At 33.8% G+C, this 10,300-nt stretch overlaps 1 protein-coding gene across 2 annotated transcripts in view; it reads left to right on the top strand.

Annotated features, from left to right (window-relative positions):
* The first annotated feature begins 1,041 nt into the window (after nucleotides 1–1,041).
* LOC128240848 (melatonin receptor type 1B-A-like) overlaps nucleotides 1,042–10,300 on the top strand; it is a 34,332-nt gene continuing 25,073 nt past the window's right edge. Inside the window, exon 1 of one of the 2 annotated variants that reach the window (XM_052957780.1) lies at nucleotides 1,042–1,139. The gene's annotated coding sequence lies outside the window, so the exon portion shown is untranslated. Of the gene's footprint in view, nucleotides 1,140–2,753; nucleotides 3,062–10,300 lie in introns of those variants that run through there. The other variant, XM_052957781.1, reaches the window with a different exon arrangement.

The raw sequence follows: 10,300 nt of genomic DNA, 5'->3' as shown, positions 1-10,300 counted from the left end.
ATCGGCACACCTCGGTCATCTCCGCCATACAACGAAAAACGGATGTATGACGGTGCGTAAGTGAAAGTAGTTAGTAAAATCATTAATAACACTATTAATTGACAGTAGTAATTTAGCGTGAAATGTTTATAACCAAGTTCAAATTGATTTAAAGTTAAGTGTACACTTGTATAATTCATCAAGATTCAGAAGAGTAAAGTCCTAATGCTCCAATGTTTAATTGAAATTACTACGTGATCTACTTGCAGCGTAGATAAATGTTAAGAGTTCTGACATTGTAAACCATCCATATTTACATCCAAGGTTATTTTCATTTGTCTCAAGAGGCACTTATCATATCAGATCGATTTGTTTAAAGATGCAATATTACTCCCAAAAAAGATGTACCACAATGAAACAATCGTTTTGATTTACCGATAAAGATGAATACATATCGAAAACAATGGTTTTTAAGAAGGATACTGTGTTTAATTTGAAAGAAAGGTGCAGAAAACACAGTATTTCTACCTTATGAGATGATAGTTGATCACTGTAAATATTTTAGGACCCACCCGCCATTTAATATGTGTGCGTTCTCCGCTATTAAATACAAGGTTACAATCTTGTTATGAATAATAAATATTTTCCATAAATGCATTATTTAGAAAGTAGTCAAAGGTTTATCACTCAAAACTTGTGTTTGTTAAACATGTGTACGTTCTGATTTCAAATACTACTATAACTTAAAAGCCTTGATTGAATAAAAAGTAATCTTAACGCTACATCTGCTCCCAAAATACAAGTTCAGCATACTAATTAATACAGAACATGACCTTGAATTAAAATGTGATATGTCTGATATAAGGAAGCTAATGTTCTAAAATGGAAAAGCAAAAACAAGCTCCAAATTCAAAAACAAAAAAATCAGCAACACGAAATGCGAATGATTATCTATACTGATATTTGAAATCTTTATCAGTATGCCCTTATTTCGTTTTGTAATAATTGAAATCATTCATCTTTAAAAGTTAAAATAAACCGATCAATAAACACTTTCTGAAGAAGGAAGTGAATATCTATTGCGACTTGGTTTGAATAGCTATCATGTCAAAGTCTCGGCCCCCAAAATATATCATCTCTGGAAGTAAAAGGATATTAAGGTATTTATGATTTTTATGCCCCCTTTTGAAAAAAGTGGGGTATATTGTTTTGCACATGTCGGTCGGTCGGTCGGTCGGTCGGTCGGTCGGTCTGTCTGTCTGTCGGTCGGTCGGTCGGAATACCAAATGGTTTCCGATCAATAACTTGAGAACGCTTTGACCGAGGGACCTCATACTTGGTATGTGTATTGGTCATCACCAGCAGATGAACCCTATTGATTTTGAGGTCAGTGGGTCAAAGGTCAAGGTCAGTGTGACCTTTACATGAAAAACGGTTTCCGATCAATAACTTGAGAACGCTTTGACCCAGGAACCTCATACTTGGTAGGTGTATTGGTCATGACCAGCAGATGAACCCTATTGATTTTGAGGTCAGTGGGTCAAAGGTCAAGGTCAGTGTGACCTTAACATGAAAAACGGTTTCCGATCAATAACTTGACAACGCTTTGACCCAGGGACCTCATACTAGGTAGGCTTATTGGTCATGACCAGCAGATGAACCCTATTGATTTTGAGGTCAGTGGGTCAAAGGTCAAGGTCAGTGTGACCTTTACATGAAAAACGGTTTCCGATCAATAACTTGAGAACGCTTTGACCCAGGAACCTCATACTTGGTAGGTGTATTGGTCATGACCAGCAGATGAACCCTATTGATTTTGAGGTCAAAGGTCAAGGTCAGTGTGACCTTAACATGAAGAACGGTTTCCGATCAATAACTTCAGAACGCTTTGACCCAGGGACCTCATACTAGGTAGGCTTATTGGTCATGACCAGCAGATGAACCCTATTGATTTTGAGGTCAGTGGGTCAAAGGTCAAGGTCAGTGTGACTGTAAGCTGAAAAAAGGTTTTCTGATTGTCCATATTTTATTTTCTTATATAGTAGACAGTAGAAATTTATATGTCACTAAATGCATGAGTTGAAGTATCAGTTTTCAGTTAACATCTAGTTTTTATTAAAAAGATGAACTATAAAAACTATTCTGTGAAATGAAAAATGTATGAAATTTGTGTCTTTATGGCGTCGAATAATTAGAAACACACAAATAGTAAAAGCAAAACTTACTTTATGATATGAAAAGTAACGATTGAAGGAAGGGTTATTTGAAGATGCACTCTTACTCCCAAATAAGATTTACCACAATTAATACAATTGTTTTGGATGAATAAATGTCGAACACAATTGTTCTTATGAAGGATACCGAGTTTAATAAAAAATAAATAAAGTTGCAGAAAACACGGTATTGCTACCTTATGAGACTATAGTAGATCACTGTAAATCTTTTATAACTCACCAATCATTTAATATGTTTTTATTTCAGCTATTAAATACACGGTTACAATCTTATTATCAGTTTTTAATATTTTTCATAAATGCATTATATAGTAAGTAGTTAAAGGTTTATCACTCAAAATCTTTACTTGTTATACATGTGTATGTATTGATTTTAAATAAGAGTGTCTTTTTAAGTTATTTTTCATGTAGGGCTATTATAAAAGCTTCACATTTTAGTCATAATACCTCAATAGAGACAAATGTAATATGATAACAAAATTACCGACGCTTATAGTATGACGGATGAGTTTATATTTTTTGGACTACATGTATTTCGAAATCGTAACCGCGTTATGCTTATTAGAGCTGAGAGTAAACATTTGGGGGTATACATTATTGTTATGACACTTTAATGATATAGAACGGGTGTCTGTGCTTTAAGGTAGTTATATGCTGTAGAGGCGTCCCGATTTTTGGGGTACGGTTTCGTAAGAGTTTAACGAATTTGTGTGTGCAATACACTTAAGAATTGGTTTAAATAAGCGGACGATGTGCAAATATTGTTCTATTTTCAATTTATAAATCAGGGACATCGTGGTTGTAGTTTAAATCTCAAGTATTGTGGTTTTGGACTATTAACATAAAAGGTAAGTTTTAGCTGTATGAATAAATTATCATTCCTTTTTATTTGTTTTAATCGTTATTTGGTTATCATTATGGTTTTTATGACCTACTTTAGATTCAGTTTATTTTAAGTGAGCGTTGACTGTTATGTTTATATTATGTTAATCAATCTAGTAATCAAATAAATACATCCGTGTAACATGTGTCAGCATGCTCCGTTTCCTGCATGGTTAAAGGGGCACACTATAGGTTTGTGCAAAATCATACTCATTTGTTTTTTATTTAATACATTATTATGTTTACCTCATTTTACTTTAAAGCTTAAACCTAAACAACACCATATGATTTATGTTAATATTAAATTATAAGCGTTCATAAAAAGACCCCCTTTCCACCCTTAAAAAACAAAACAAAAACAAAACAATAACATTTTTTTTAATTTTTTTATAAATAGCTACGTGGCCACAATTCCCTGGTTTAAAAGCGCCAAAAAATCGCTTATATCTAGTTTTTTTTATCAACCTATAGTGTGCCCCATTTAGGTTTTTCCCTCTCTAAAGGAAACGAAAACTGGGGCGGTGTTCATAAAACTTCTTAAATCATTTCTTAAAGCTGCACTCTCACAGATTGACCATTTTTACAACTTTTTTATTTTTTTGTCATGGAAAGAGCAAATCTTTGCGTAAATATCTGCAAACCAATAATATAAGATTGCTCATAAAATATCAGATCGTAGATTTTCATATTTCCGTTCGAAAATTAATGTTTTATGGCTTAAACCGTTACTAACGGATTAAGAAAATGTATAAAACATCAATTTTTGAAATAATATATAAAAACCTGGGATAAGATTTTTTGTCAGCTGTTTTATATTACTGGTTTCAATGGATTTTCGCAAAAATTGGCTCGTTCCAAGACTAAAAATAAAAAAAAAGTTGTCGAAACGTACAATCTGTGAGAGTGCAGCTTTAAGTCAGGAAATGACTAAAGATGTTTAGTGAATACCATCCTAGAATATTTCCCAGAAAAGGAGTCGAGTAATTCTTATAAGCGTACAGCTTTTACAATCGAGCTTAAATAAAATATGTTTTTTATCTAAACTCTTGAACTTTATTAAATACATTAATATGGGATCTGTGTTAAAATACCGTACATAAGTATTAAGAGCTTAAATTGTTATAGCTTTAAATGAACTTAACTGCCCAGTCACGTATAAATGTTTTTTTTTTTAATAAATGGAAACTGAGATAAATTGCTCGGGTTGCTGTTCTTTTTGGACAAAACAGACCATAGAAAGACAACAGGAAAATTAAGGATAACTTACGATTTTTGAATTTTAAATTTATTGCTCACATCAGCCGTGCATTGACATACTAAGGGCGTTTTAAATTACGATGTCAGGTAAATTAATAAAACATGAGGTGTAAAGATAAGAAAGCTTAAACAAAAATAAGGAAAATTCCAAAAGAGGAAGGAAATCAACAAAATTCCCTTCGACCAGGTTTCGGTTTGTTGATACTCAGACTGGATTCCCCACTCAACTGCATTTGTCACACAATTTGTCACACAATTGTGAACATCGCATATGGAACTTAAGTTCCCGCCTTTTCCCGTTTTATTAAAGTCTCCATTTTTGAAAATACAGTTTACCCCGTTGGCTCGATCTCGCTCGGCTCGAATTCCTCGATGGCTCGAACTTGATGTAAACGAACGAATTATTTATATTGAAACTAAATATTCCCGCTTGGCTCGAATATTCCGAGGCTCGAGGTATTTTTTCCGGTCCCAGGGATTTCAAGCAAACAGGTTTCGACTGTTCATCCATTTTTGCATTCATCATGTGCTGCATGTAGATTATGCAAATATTTCATGTGTTGTATAATTCGCATCGTTTAAGGGTTCATTGCTTTTTTGCGAACCCCCCTGATTTTTAAGTTGGTGTGTTGTTTATAAAAGCTGATCTCAAGGTTCAGACATTCATGTGCCTTGACCGTCCGCCGACCTTTAGCAAACAAATAAAGCTGCCACCAAAGATTATATGTATAAACTATTATCCGACAATTAACAAATATTGATTTAACTCTCGACGGCTTGACTAATAATCCCGACTAAAGCTTCGAAATCCGCATGGACTTTTAGTCGGCGACCGTTTATCGGCGCTACATTTGTACTGGACTCGGCAACATTTTATAGATCATCAACAACCTTCCGAGGCTGTGTACTTAATGATTAATGACTGCGTTAAATATTGTCGCAGTATTCGGCAGTATTAAGTGTCTAATGCTTAAAACTTATAAGGACCAGTGTGCAAAAGTGTTTCAATGTGCAACAACAAATTCTCATAATTGTTTGATGTTTCACCTAATTGCTAAGGCGTTAATTAACTTACTTGTAATTAAGACAGCTTGAGTTGAGTGAATATCAGATACTTGATACTGATAGTAGTGATGTTCTGATATTGCTTACTTCTTTAAGGCTTATGTGACCCATGACGTTTTCGTGTAACTTGTTACCATGCTATATGTATATACGCTAGGATTTTTGTAAATTAACGTTTGTTATGTACATAATACTTGTATATCTATGTATTATAGTCTACTTGTAAATATTTTATCCTCTCCATTACTGGAGGAATAAAACGTATTTATCTATCTGTTCGGCACGCTATTCCAGATAGAAGACCGACCCAAACGATTGTTTCATTTTTAAGCTGATTAGAAAATTAAGTTTGTTTAACAGGGGATGATAATTTCTCTGTATAAATACATTAACCACGACAGAAACACAAATACAGAAAAATCAACAGTAAAATAAAACAACCAATAGACATAAACACAACAATTACACAATTAGATAAACAAAACGAAACACACACACACACACACAAAACGAAAATACTTAAACAAAACTAATAATAAAAAAACTGCCTTAGGCCGCCTTCTATTTGGCACAATAGGTTCAACTATTTTCAAAAATCAGATACTATTAAACAATCGTAACAACATGGCCATATCCGGCAAGCTTCGAAAGAGATTTGTTGGATAATGGCCAAGGTGTTCCGATTGACTGTACATATGGAGTCTGTTTTTGTTGCTTTCTTTGTTAATCCAGGGGTCGTAGGTTCGATTTTTCGCCACGTCACTAAAATAATTATTGTCTTCCTGGAAGGACAGTGCTATTCACAGGAGCACGTTAAAGAACCAGGATAGCTAAAACCAGGCTTACGTTCTGTCTGTGCACTATGCTCAAAAAACCTAATATGACCAACAATCTTATCGGATCACTCACCGAACGGGCCTGGCCCGAGTGCGAATATAAATTAACTGAAAAACAACCACCTGTTTTTATTGTACTGATAAATAGTTCAGTTGTCAGCTGACACATCCGTGACTGTACTAGGCCTCTCTCCGTTCCATATATAATGTGACTTTTGTTAAGTGCGTGGGCACAGATCGAACGCTATGACGTTGATTTCTTATGAAATTAATATCTGCCACAAAAGAAAATGTGGGTTGAATTATGATCTTATTTAACGTCCAATGCTAATGTTAAAACAGCAATATGATAATCACACTATTGTTTTTAATCTAATCAAAGTCGATCTACTAGGGTATGTTTCAAAAGTAGTAATTAGTATGACATTGATACGCAGAGGACAAAAGGTTCAGTTCGTGACGTGGTAAAACTAGAATAACCTATTTAGACATTTGGGTTCATTCTGATGATTAATATTGAGAAGAATATTGAGTTGTCTGCTTGAACGTGCTTCAAATACAGGGTCTACTTTTATTCAAAACTATCGTAAAAAAGTAGCAAAGATTGTCTTATAAAGCTGCAATCTCACAGATTGACCATTTTGACAACTTTTTTTATTTTATTTTTGTCTTGGTATGAATTGACTTTGCGTAATTATCTGAAAACATGTGATATAAGACTGGCGATAAAATATCAGATCGAAGTTTTTAATATTTACGTTCGAAAATTTACGTTACAAACGCTTTCAGAAAAAAATAGTTTTTCGGCACAAAAACATCAATTTTCTAACGTAAATATGAAAAACTACGATCTCATCCTTTTTCAGCAGTCTTATACCACTGGTTCTCAGACATTTACGAAATAAATGGCTCATTCTAATATAAATACAATTTGTCAAAACGGTCCATCTGTGAGTGTGCAGCCTTAAGGAAAGGTTAACTTTTGTTAGTATGTGCTTACAAAAATTAATGGTTTGATGCGACTTTCAGTTGTTAAGTAGTCTAAATACTATTTTATAAACTACCCCTTACTGGATCAGCCACTGTTTTTTATCTACCGTTTCACCTGATTAAAACCAATACGACTGACTGCTGATATACTGAAATAAACGTATTGGATAACTTTAGAAATATTGCCTTCTCATTGGACAAAATATTATATTGACCACTAAGGTCGGGTTGAGGTGACAATAAGGCCTTGCTATTCCGTTGTCTCAAACAACCCCATTCCACTACCTCAGCCAAGACTATCTTATGGTTGTCGTACGTGTATATTTATGTATCAAAATTATGTATACTGATGGAAAACGATCTATTTTGCAGCACATTTAAACAGAGGTGATATAGTTGAAAGTAAATGTATAGTCTTACAAAGGCCAATATTTTCCATAACTCAAATGAAATGTAAAGTGTTACGTAAAAAAAGGCCAATATTTTCCAAGACATTAAGGCGATGTATGCCAGTATATGAAAAAGAAAAATGAGTTGTTGACGCAAGGATGTTCGATTAAAAAGAAGTGTTGTTAACAATCCAGATAAGTTTGGTGTTTTACATCGGGATTATTATTCGATAATGTATACATGAGCAACACGATTATTTAATGATATTCGAGACATAAGCAGTCTATTTTAATTCCAGCACCAAATTTGAATTTTAGAGATAACAGTAGGAATTATATTTCTATTGATATCTCTTATTGATTGAGAAAATATATGATTAAAGATTATCATAAATATAAAGGTTTACGGAATGGTTTTATGTTCAGGATTTCTTTCAATTTTCAGATTCTTTTGAAATGTGAAGTAAACTATTTATCGATATAGCAGGAAGCAAAAAAGAATAAATACACCATTTGGTATGCGATGCGGTTTTCAAAAACCTTTTAGAAATATTTGTTACTGACGACTCTGGTACGCCGGACGCGGTACGCAGGAACTTAAAATTGGCTATGTTTGGTATGCAGATTCTAAAGTCCTGCAATGCTTTCTGGTACGCTAAACACGGGTTCATATAAACGCAGTGTTCGATACGCAATGGGGAGGGGGTTATAATTTCGATAGTTTACGTATAACTTTTCTACTCGTAAGTGTTTAAATCTTATCTGCATTTGCAAGTTCTTTTTTCAGAATAACATGGAAGTAGGGTAGAACTTTTACAAAATCAAAATTGCTTTCTTGTGTTTCTATTGAATAACTGGTAAATCAATATTGACAAGGATGATTTGGAAAACTTGTCAATATCTTAATGATTTTGCGTATATCGCTAAAGTTAAAAAAGAAGTAAGACTTTTGCTAAACTGATTAACTGAAATAACCGATTTAACTCAATATTCATGCTGCCATCTATTCATCGTACAAAAGAAACACTTCATTTTCCACAAACTTGCCGTTTAAAATATTTAGATAAGTTTATAACTACATGTACGTTTTCTATACCTGTTTAGGAACGTTATATCTAAATATCAAGTGCCCGGATGTGGACCTGGATGCACTCTCTAAATTCAAGATTGAGAATGATACGTTATGTTAATATTTTGTTCTAGTCTACGTAATGCAGAATATTTAAAGCTGCACTCTCACAGATATACAACTTTTTTTTATGTTTTGTCTATATATTGTTGGTATATTTTGAAATCAGTGCAATACCTACCAATTTGAAAGAAAAGATAAAAGATAAAAAGAGATTAATGTATTTTCTGCTGGACTTGAATTTTGATAAGCCTCCGGCCGGATACAAATGGATTATATGCAAATATAAACGGTGCTTAACTTCAAAGCGAGTGAACTTTCTTGGGATAAAACATGGCATGCCCTTTTTATTGCTTAAATCAATTGGATTTGAACTGCATTTCAATAAACTTTATAGTTGTCATAAACGCTAAACACTAGGAATGGCATTTTTGAAGTTTCCCTATTTACACTGTATTGTAATAAGGAAATTAATAAGTAGTCTGTAACCTAAAACGGAAGAGTTCCATTACTTTCACTACTGTTTAGGCAGTGTTTGTTTAGCTCATAAAATAAGGAAAACAATGAGAAACAAATAACATTTTGACAGTTCAAAGGGTCAGTAAACTGATTTATTTGCTAAACTGTTGAAAGTTATCCGGAAAAAGTTTAAACCAGAAAACAGCTTGTGTGTATATTGTCCCTGAGGCCATGTTGCCAATAACTGTATTTTTTTTTCATTGTTTGTCTTTTGCCAATCATCAGTTTCGTTTCAAGCATCGTTTGCGTGTAAGCCGACGTATACATGTGTATTCCATACAATTTAACATACTTCAGTCGAACCCCCGTTGGCTCGAACTTCGAACTAAAATACCTCCAGCCTCGGAAAAATCGAGCCAAGCGGGAATGCTTACATTCAGTATAAAGAAATCGGTCATTTACACCTAATTCGAGTCAACGAGGAATTCGAGCTAAGCGAGTTCGAGCCAGCGGGGTTCGACTGTAAATATGATGCTTCTTTTGCAAAAGCTAAATGAAAACAACAAAAGAGATATAATTATGTGTATCTTAAATTTACATAACTGTAACTGATACTGCTCTCTTAAACTGCCCTCATGAAAGACCGGTCTTAGAGAGGAACAGCTATATAGGATGCGAGTTCACCGGGTTCTACATTTAGTTCATACGAAAATAACCTCTTGCTTATAAACAGAAGGGCCCACATACATAGCATTGACTTCATTGCTTCTATACGTTATTTTACCATCATACAGCAGTCATCGTCGTCTGCGCTTCATAAGTCGCAAATTTATAACTACATTTGCATTACTTTTAGCAAAATACCCTTACTAAGACAGATCGTATACTCCATCAAAATTATTACCCTAGAATTGGGAGAATTTGAAGTATTTCAAGTCTACTGAACTTTGTAGCAATTTGTATAGGTATATCTCGATCAAATTTACTAGCCTGCTATACATGTTTGGGCAATTCAATATGATGATGTATGGTATGTATGTGTAAAACATACATGTTTTGAAAGGTACATGATGAAATTTC

Source organism: Mya arenaria, chromosome 7, assembly GCF_026914265.1.
Source record: "Mya arenaria isolate MELC-2E11 chromosome 7, ASM2691426v1".
Lineage (NCBI taxonomy): Eukaryota > Metazoa > Mollusca > Bivalvia > Myida > Myidae > Mya > Mya arenaria.
The sequence above is the reverse complement of the archived record's forward strand: the minus strand, read 5'-3'. Positions and strand labels throughout refer to the sequence as shown.